This window comes from Alligator mississippiensis, chromosome 1 (genome assembly GCF_030867095.1).
Source record: "Alligator mississippiensis isolate rAllMis1 chromosome 1, rAllMis1, whole genome shotgun sequence".
In the NCBI taxonomy this organism is placed as follows: Eukaryota; Metazoa; Chordata; order Crocodylia; family Alligatoridae; genus Alligator; species Alligator mississippiensis.
In genome coordinates, this window is record NC_081824.1 from 199,049,724 (window position 1) to 199,059,396 (window position 9,673).

Genomic DNA, 9,673 nt, shown 5'->3' on the forward strand with positions numbered 1-9,673 from the left:
CCCTTTTTCAGCTCTTCCTGTCTGTATAAATGATTCAGTATTCATTGGGTCAGGGAAAGGAGGGGAGAGAGTGAGACTGATTTTTATATCTTGCTGCTTTAAGGCAGGGGTTGTCAACCTTTGAGCAGTGGCGGGCTGAATAACAGAGTTCATGCTAAGACAGGCTACCCTAGATAGATAGATAGAGATCTAATTTAGTTAGTCCATAAGGTGAAAAATCTATCTTGCCTTCTTTCTGACTTCAGAATTTCTCTAATATCAAAATATATGTAGGTATCTAGTGTTATTTTTTTTTTCTTTTTCAAGAGCTCCTCCACAAATCAGATTCCTAAATTCCATTGACTTAAAATAAAAATTATGTACCTAATCCCACTAGACATTCATTAGCATCTTTAGGAACTTAATCTTTAGGAGTCTAATAATACTTACTTTTCTTTGTCATATGAAAATATGTTCCCTTGTGGTCCAAACTGACAAAGCAAAGGAAGTATTATTAAACCAGTTTTATTTTTTACTTGATGAGGATTTAAAGCCTAAGGAGATTAAAGAAGCCCAATGATGTCAATTGATTTCACTGGGAATTGGATTTGACCGTACGTAATTTGCCCCAGGTCACGCAGGAAGTCTGTGTTGGAGCTGGAAATTCAACCCAGAACACCGAAGTCCTAGTTTAGCCACAAGACCATTTTATGTTTGTGTAGTTCTTTGAGATCCTCAATTGAATTCATACTCAATATATATAATCTACTGTCCATCAAGAAAAATAATACATAGCAGAAAAGTGAATAAGATTTATTTTTAAAGCTTTAGAGAATTACTCAGTCATAGGAGGTCATCATAAATCAAACAAAAAATCTTTATTCTTCTTTCACCACAGTGAATTTTGAATAAACCTCTTAGACGAAACACTTAAATTCAGATTAGATTCTCTGCTGCCATTTTTCATGTAGTGAAGGTTATTAAGCATAGCTTTACTTCTGTTACAGGACTTTTATATATGCACATTGTGAGATTTTATCTAGGCCTTCTTTTGTCCCCTGTAATGACAGTTTAGTATTCACAGCTCTGAGCACTGTAGTTTAAAAATGATCAGCTAATTTAATTATTTTGTGTGTGACAGGCAATGAATAGTCTCCATGTCTAGAATCAACTCACTGGTGAATCCTTTGGCCATATGAAAATGGTTCCTCCATTTTTATATTCTTTAAGCATAGGGGAGAAATTTTTGTCCATTTTCTTTCTCTCTTACCTATGACTTTGATTGTTCTTCTGATTCAGATACCAGGCCTAGGCACTACTAACCACATAGGCTCCACAAGAAGGGTCATTGTAAGAATGCAAAGCCTGCATGGTTAGTGGTGCCCAGGCCTGGTAACTGAATCAGAAGAACAATCCAAGTCATTGTAGTATTTTATCCTAGTCCGATTTATTTCTGTTTTGTTCTGTTGTGATGTGCTACTTTGAGTGTTAGAAGTGACTTTTTCATAAATATCCGCACCTTCTACTCATTAACATCAGGAGAGCTAAAGCCCTGGACTCTGTAAATGCCCTTCAAGAGATTAACAAGCCAAGGTGAATATCCTGACCATCTTTATTTGCTTTGGTTCATATCTGCTTGACTATTTGGGCATATTCTTATTACTCCTTAGGTTGTGGATAACAGGGGCTGCTAGTTGTGCACAAAATCCTAGCCCCGTCTTGCAAATCCTTGAAATTCGTCAAATGTGTGTTTTGGTCTATGTTTCAACTCGAGTTCATAACATGTACTGTCTGACAAACACTGCTTTGGTATGTTTCACTGCAGTGTTGGCTAAATCAGTTTATTACTTAAATTACTTTGAAAAAAAACCAACTGCATCAATCATTTATTAGAAGGAGCAGTTTTATCTATATTTAGATGAACCAGTTGCCAATTTCTGCAAGGTTCTGCTAGCAGCACCATGTATTGTCAGAAGTGGCATAGTGCCTTTCAGTCCTGTCACTCTATACTTTGCAAAATGTAGCTGTCACTCCCATTTCTTCTCTTTGTGTATATTCAGATTGGGCCAATAAATTATGTCTGTCAACTATCTTCACCAGATAAAGGACACACCAGTATGAAATTATGAATCTGCTACTGGAATTTTCCAATTCTGCTATTGGAATGTCATTTTCAGTTCATACCTTGATAGCTTTAAGATCATACTGAGTAGTCTTGGTGATGCAAAAGTTAGGGGTTTGTCAAGAATGTTCTCAGGCAGCTTGTGATTTATTTCCACTGTTACCAGGTGGCCATGTGTGCACTGATTTAATTTTGATCTCCAGTCCAATGACACACAACTCCTTTTCTATCTGAGTGTGATTTTCCTGCATCAGTTTTCCTATCAGCAGTCCCAACCCCTATGTTATTGGAGTTCCTGCTTGCAACTATGCTGCTCCAATTGCTCCTTCTGAAGCACCTGCTGGTTGTGTTATTTCCCTGTTTTTGTTATAGCATTGCTCGGTTTTGTTTTGAGGATGGTGACATCCTTCCTACATCAGAAAATCTTGTCCAGATTGCTATCCCATCAATACATGCTGTGCTCATGTCCCCTCTTCTTGTTAAGGTACTGTAATTTATGTTAACCTTGGTACCATATTTCCTTGCATGCAATGTGCCACAGAATCAGATATGCACCTTGTTTTTGAATGGCAGAATGAGGGGGAAAAATCTTTCCTTATGGTAAGTAACTGAGTGGGAGCAGGTAGGGAGTTGGATATGCTCAACAATGCTTGTTGTTCTGTTTTCTGTGGATTGAGTGGTTACTTTAATTTCGCTTTTGTTGACTAAGCAACAGAAACTCTTCTTACCATATTTCCTTGTATATAATACACACGCTGATTTCCAGCATCTGCTTTCTTTTGCTTTTGGGAAAGCAGTGCATGGTCTTTGCAAGAAAATATAGCATATATCTGGATATTTTGATCAGCATCCCTAGTATGGGCTCTTTTTCTTCAAGGCTAATACTTTTAACTACTGTATTGCATTCATTTTGCTTGGATCATGTCTATCACCTTTCTTTTCTAAGATAGGATCAAAATAATTCACTTGCTTTATAGTTACTCTATAATCATTGTATTTTGATTGAGCGCAACTTGTGACCAGTATTATGTGGTGAGCTCGCTGCTTTTGCCCGGCAAGCCCGGCTTGGAGAAGGACACTTCAGATTGGTGGAACATTTCCACCAATCAGGTAACAGCAGGGAGGGACTTGCCCCACCCCTGCTTGGTGGGGAGGGGGGAGCGAGGAACCCCTGGATCTGATTGAAGACTGCGCTTTGCAGGTCCAGCAGACTTCAGGGGCCGGGCCTCCAGTGTAAATAAAGCTCAGCATGCTCAGCACACTGGGCAGACCCAGCAGGGGACAGCGAGGAGAAAGGAGCTCCAGAGAAGACCATCATCGGGACCCCACCTGAGCTTCAACAGTGCTCAGATCAGCTCACGGTGCTCAAGCTCTGGGAGGCGGTTGAGGCAGCTTGAGCCTGCTGTTGGAGGAAAGAGGAAAGAGGGATCTGCCTGAAATTCCGGCATCCCTCTCACAGCACCTCCTCCTGCCTACCCATCCCATCCAATTGAGAATAGGGCACACCCTAGGGTCTACCCGGGTTATAATTAGTAGGTTTTTTTTCATGCTCCTTTTTGATGCTGCCATGTTCCAGGATGTCATCAACAATGACTTATACTTCAGTCAGTCCTGTTAGTATTTAATGCATCCTTTTTTCTGGACTCTGTCATGCAGAAACTATATCAGAGGACATTTCCCTAAAGTCCAATCTTCCAAACATGGAAAGTATTTGCTGCTCTTTGTTCAGAGTGATCTGCCTGTATCCAGACTGAGCACCTAATGCATTGAAATCACTTGCTGTTGATAGCTAGTAAATAATGTAAATGGTTAGACAACGGGTGCCTTGAGAGCCTTCTAGCAGTGCCACAGGGCACCATGCAACATTAGCACTTTTAGGTGTGCAGACATGATTCACAAGATAAACCCAGAGATTTCAAATAAGAATCAATACTGTCAAACACGCTCTGACCTGTTGCAGTCTTTCTGAGTTCTTTGCAATAGAAGAATTTCTCTATTAAATTCTCAGTAGTGAAGAAATGAATGACAACCAAGAGCTGGCATTTTCCAATGGGTACCTGAAATTTATCCAGGTATGCTTCAAGTCTAAAAAAGGTTGAGAACCACTGTGTTAGACAGACGTGTCCTTGTATTATGGCTATCTCAGATCTTAAGGATCTGCACATCCCTTATTCAAACCAGTGGTTTACTTTTATGGCCTCATCCTCTCTGATGGTTTCCCCACCTTTACAAATGTATCTTCTGATGTCATACACCAACTTTTAGCACGTTAATTTATATAACCCACAAATGTGCAATTGCCATTTCGATGTTGATATTCTTCCATTATTGGAAATGGTACAGGGTAATGTACCCCAGATATTACTCTGTGGTAAATTTACTCCAAAGCAGAAACCAGACCTATGACTGCAAGCTGGCTGCCCGTAGTAGGTGCTACCCCACCTGGCCACTAGGTGGCAAGAAATAACATTCAACCAGAGGGGAGCAGACACACCAGGGTAGTATAATTTACACCAATGTAATTACTTATTTTTAAAGGAATAACTTTAACCCAATGTAAAGCTGTGTGTCCACTCCAGTTATGGAATGGAGTCAGTTTACTCAGTAGCGAACATGCTGTGTGTGCATACTTTTACGATATGTAAAACAGCTGTATGATTGCTCAGAGCTCCAGTATGAACCTGGAGATGTGTCTTTCAACAGACCTTATGTTAAGGTTAGAGGGGAGAGCAACAAGAGTGATGTCATGGTGGGTGTCTGTGATAAACCACCAGACCAGAAGAATGAGGTAGATGAGGCTTTCTTCAAACAAATTGCAGAAGTTTTCAGATCATAGGCCCTGGTTCTCATGGGGAACTGCTGGAAGGACAACACAGCAGTACCCAGGAAATACAGCATTACACAGAAAATCTGAGAAGTTTTTGGAGAGAGTTGGAGACAACTTTTTGGTACAAGTGTTGGAGAGACCGTGCTCTTCTTGACCTGCTCCCCACAAAGAGGGAAGAGTTGGTAGGGGTGTAGTGAATGGCAACTTGGGCAGCAGTGGCCACAAGGTGATCAAGCTCAGGATGCTAACAAAAGAAAGAAAGGAGAGTAACAGAGTGTGGGCCCTGGATTTTAGAAAAGCAGACTTTGCCTCCCTTAGGGAACTGATGGGCAGGATTCCCTGGGAAGCCAGTCTGAGGGGGAAACGAGTCCAGGAAAACTGGTTGTATTTTAAGCAATACACAGAGGGTGCAGGAACAAACCATCCCAACATGCAGGAAGAATAGTAAATATGGCAGGTGATGAACTTGTTATAGCAGAGAACACTTCAGTGAACTTATACAAAAAAGGAAGCTTACAGGACGTGGAAGCTTGGACAGATGACTAGGGAGAAGTAAAAGAATATTGCTTGGACATGCTGGGATTGAATCAGGAAGGCCAAAGCACAATTGGAGTTGCAACTGGCAAGGGATTATGAAGGGTAATAAGAAGGGTTTCAAATATGTTAGCAACAAGAGAAAGGTCAGGGAATGTATAGGTCCTAGGGGTGTGCAAAGCGGGCCGTATTTGATTTGGATTCAGCCTGATTCGGGGAACAGTGATTTGATTACTTAATTCAGCTCACTGTCCCGATTTGATTCAGCCAAATCCAAATCTGAAGATTCGATGCTGATTCAGAGGATCAGCAATTTGGCCACAGACATAGCTTAAACTGTTTTTTCTACATACCTCAAGGTACCAGGTATGGCTCATGAATGCTGCGATGCTGGGGTGGATGGAGCGTTCCACAGGAGCTGGGGGGGGGGGGGGAGGTGTCCCCATGTGCTCAGCAGTGGACCCCACCTGAGCGCACCTGGCTCAGTGATCAGCTACGGGGGGACCCCAGGCCCCCCCCGCAGACCAAGGAGGCACCAATTGCCAAGCCGGAGGTGGGGAAGTGCTTCCAGGTCACTTCTGGGTCCACCGCTGAGTGCACTGGGGACCCCCCAGCACTCCTGTGGGATGTTCCATCTGCTCCACCATCACAGGGTTCATGAGCCTCCTGGTACTTGAGGTATGTAGAAAAAACATTTAAAGTTGTGTCTATGTTTGAATCACCGAATCTCTCCAAATCAATTCAGAGGGTTCCAATTCTATTCGTAGAGATAAAAAGAGTCTCCTGATTCAATTCAGATTTGGAGATTTGACTGCCAAATCAGACCAAATCTCCGCCAAATTGAATTAGTGACTGAAGCTTTGCAGAGTGATAGATGATGAGAAAAAGGCTGAAGTATTCAATGCCTTTTTTACCTTGGTCTTCACAGGCAAGGTCAGCTCCCAGACTACTGCACCAGGCAGCACAGTTTCAGAAGAAGGTGCGTAGCCCTTAGTGATCAAAGAACAGGTTACAGATTATTTAGAAAAGCTGAATGTGTACAAGTCCATGGGGCCAGATGCGGTGCATCCAAGGTTGATGAGGGAGTTAGCTAATGTGATTGCACAGCCACTGGCCATTATCTTTGAAAACTCATGGCGATTAGAGGAGGTCCTGGATGATTATAAAAGGGCAAATGTAGTGTCCATCTTTAAGAAAGGGAAGGAGGATCTAGGGAACTACAAACCAGTCAGCTTCACCTCAGTCCCTGGAAAAATCATGGAGCAGGTATTCAAGGAATTGATTTCTAAGCACTTGGAGAAGAGAAAGTGATCAGGAATAGTCAGCATGGATTCACCAAGGGCAACTGCCACTGTGGATGTGGGGGAGGCAGTGGATGTGATATACAGTAAAAGCTGTTATCCGGCATCTCCTGGGAACGGGGGATACCGGATAACAAAATATGCTGGTTAATTGAGTGGCCAGGGCCACCGCTTCTCCTGCCGCATCTGGGGCATCCCTCTGCCCCTCCTGTGGCATTGCCACCCCTCCTGCCACATTGCCGCCCCTCCCACGGGCCCTGTGGGACAGGGAGCCAGGCCCTGCACAGCCCCACACAGCCTGTTATGCTCCTGAGCCGTGGGGCTCGGTAGCTCAGGCTGCTTTGCCCCAGGCTGTGGGGGCTTGGAGAAACCAGAAGTGCCATGGTGGGCACTTCTGGTTTCACTTTATCTTACAAGCCGGCATGCTGTTTAATTGAGCATGCCAGCTTGTAAGATGCCAGTTATCAGAACTTTTACTGTACCTTGATTTGAGCAAAGCTTTTGATACAGTCTCACACAGCATTCTTGCAAGCAAATTGAGGAAATACAAGTTGAATGGACTGTAAAGTGGATAGAAAGCTGGCTGGGGGGGGAGTAGTAGATGTGCTGGAGGGCTAGGATTCAGCATGACCAAGACAAATTGGAGGATTGGGCCAAAAGAAATCTCACGAGTTTCAAGAAGGACAAGTGCAAAGTCCTGCACAAAGAGAAGAATAATCCCACCACTGCTACAGGCTTGGGGTCAACTGGTTAATCAGCAGGTTTGCAGAAAAGGGCTATGGTGGACAATGAGCTGGATATGAGTCAACAGTGTGCCTTTGTTGCCAAGAAGACTAAGGACATACTGTGCTGCATTAGTAGGAACATTGCCAGCAGATCAAGAGTAGTAATTATTCCCCTTTATTCTGCAAAGGTGAGGCCACATCTGGAGTACTTATGTCCAGTTTTGGGCCCCCCCACTATAGAAAGGATGTGGACAAGTTGGAGACAGTCCAGTGGAGGGCAACAAAAATGGTTAGGGGGCTGGGACACGTAACTTCTGAGGAAAGGCTGATGGAACTGGACTTATTAGTCTTTAGAAGAGACAGAGCAAGGAGCAATCATCTCAAACTGAAGAATGGGATGATTAGGTTGGATATTAGGAAAAACTTTCCTGCGAGGATGGTGGTAAAGCACTGGAATGGGTTACCTAGAGAGGTCATGGAATCTCCATCCTTGGAGGCTTTTGAGGTCTGGCTCAACAAAGCCCTGGCTGGAATGATCTAGTTGGGGATGGTCCTGCTTTGAGCAGGGGTTGGATTAGATGCCCTCCTGAGGTCCCTTCCAACCATAATTTTCTATGATTTCCTTTGGATTGATGGTGTGTGATTATTTGTTTTATTATATGCACATTGTGACTGGACTGCCTCTAGTTGGTACTTTCATTTGCTCCTGGAATATCTCCTGTGCACTAGCTGTCCTAATGGTTTTTTCAGTGTTAAATTGTGTTCCTATAGTAATTTTTTTTAGTTTGGTTTTATTAAGTTACTATCCTTCAACTTATCATCACCTTCTGTGAAAACAGACGTTTAGCAACTGTAGCTGGGACAAACTCCTTAATTTTTTTTAGTAGGTCCATGGTTTCTTTCAAAGAAAGTTCATTTTTGAATGGAGGCAGGGTCTTTAGAAAAAAGGCATCCAATAGCTCAAGAAGCCTGTTTGGATTTTTTCCTGTGTCTCAGGAGATTTGCCACTATAGGCTCATAATCTGCAGGACACTTTTTAACCAAAAACAGAAGAAAATAAGACACTTTCTGGGCTGTAGATCACTTTTTTGCCTTAAGTCTTACAATGATCAACTCCAGTAACTGTTTCCAATTCTGCTGCTTGTTCTTTAAAAACTAATGGGCAGCCAAATCTGTATTTTTCTACATGGAAGCCATATTTAGTTCATATTTTTTCTCCTGACACTATATATTGTCATTCTCCCAGGAATGAAGATCCACAACACAGTGGACAATTTAATCAGGTTTTTTATCAACAAGAGTTTTCAAACATACACACTACCTGCAGTAGCTCACTGAGCACAGAGAGAGAGAAAATGAGAAAGAGGGAGAGCACGTGCCCACAAGCAAGAGGAGAGCAGTAGCAATATTCTAGAAACATTTCCTGTAGCTCTCACAATTGGGTTGTTCAGTTTTCTAAGTGTTCATGAATGTGGAACAATAATGACATTTCTTGCTCTGTGTGTCAACTTAAAATCAATAAGGCAAAATCTGAGTTTTAATTTTTTTTCTATGTTTGGCTTTTTCTCTTCACCATTTTATTACTGTAGATGATGTTACTATCTTCCTCTTTATTCAGATCCATAATTTGAGCATCATCTTTCCTTGATTCACTCTATTTTTATAGACTCATATGACTTGGCTGTTTTTAAATCTTGCCACTTCTTAAAGAACACTGCAAAATTCCAAGATTTCCTCTGTCCAGCCTGCTAAAGCTACTATCTAGGCTGTTCCTGTACCTTGTTTTCTAAGTGGTTACTGTACCTTGACTACAGTAAGTTTATTTTTTCTAGTTTTGATGCCTCCAAACGTGTTCTCCTTCAAGTCCACTCAAAAATACTGCTGCCTGGTTTATTGTCCTAGTTCCTAGCTCTTTTGTGCTCCCAATTCTGCCTTGCATTTTCCATTTGGTTTCCAATTATTCTAATATTATAAAAGCCTTAGCTTGCCTGTCTATCTGTCTGTAATGCTTTATTTGCACTCTGATTGGTTGTCTCAGCAGCCAATCAGAGTGCTCTACACAGACAGAGAAACACAGTGGAGAGTCGCCATGACAGTGGAGACTGAGGGGCCAGAGCTGGGAGGTTGGAGCAGGCTCCCCCCAACAATAGCCAGCAGGGAGGGGGAAGCGGCAGGGCAGAGGGGA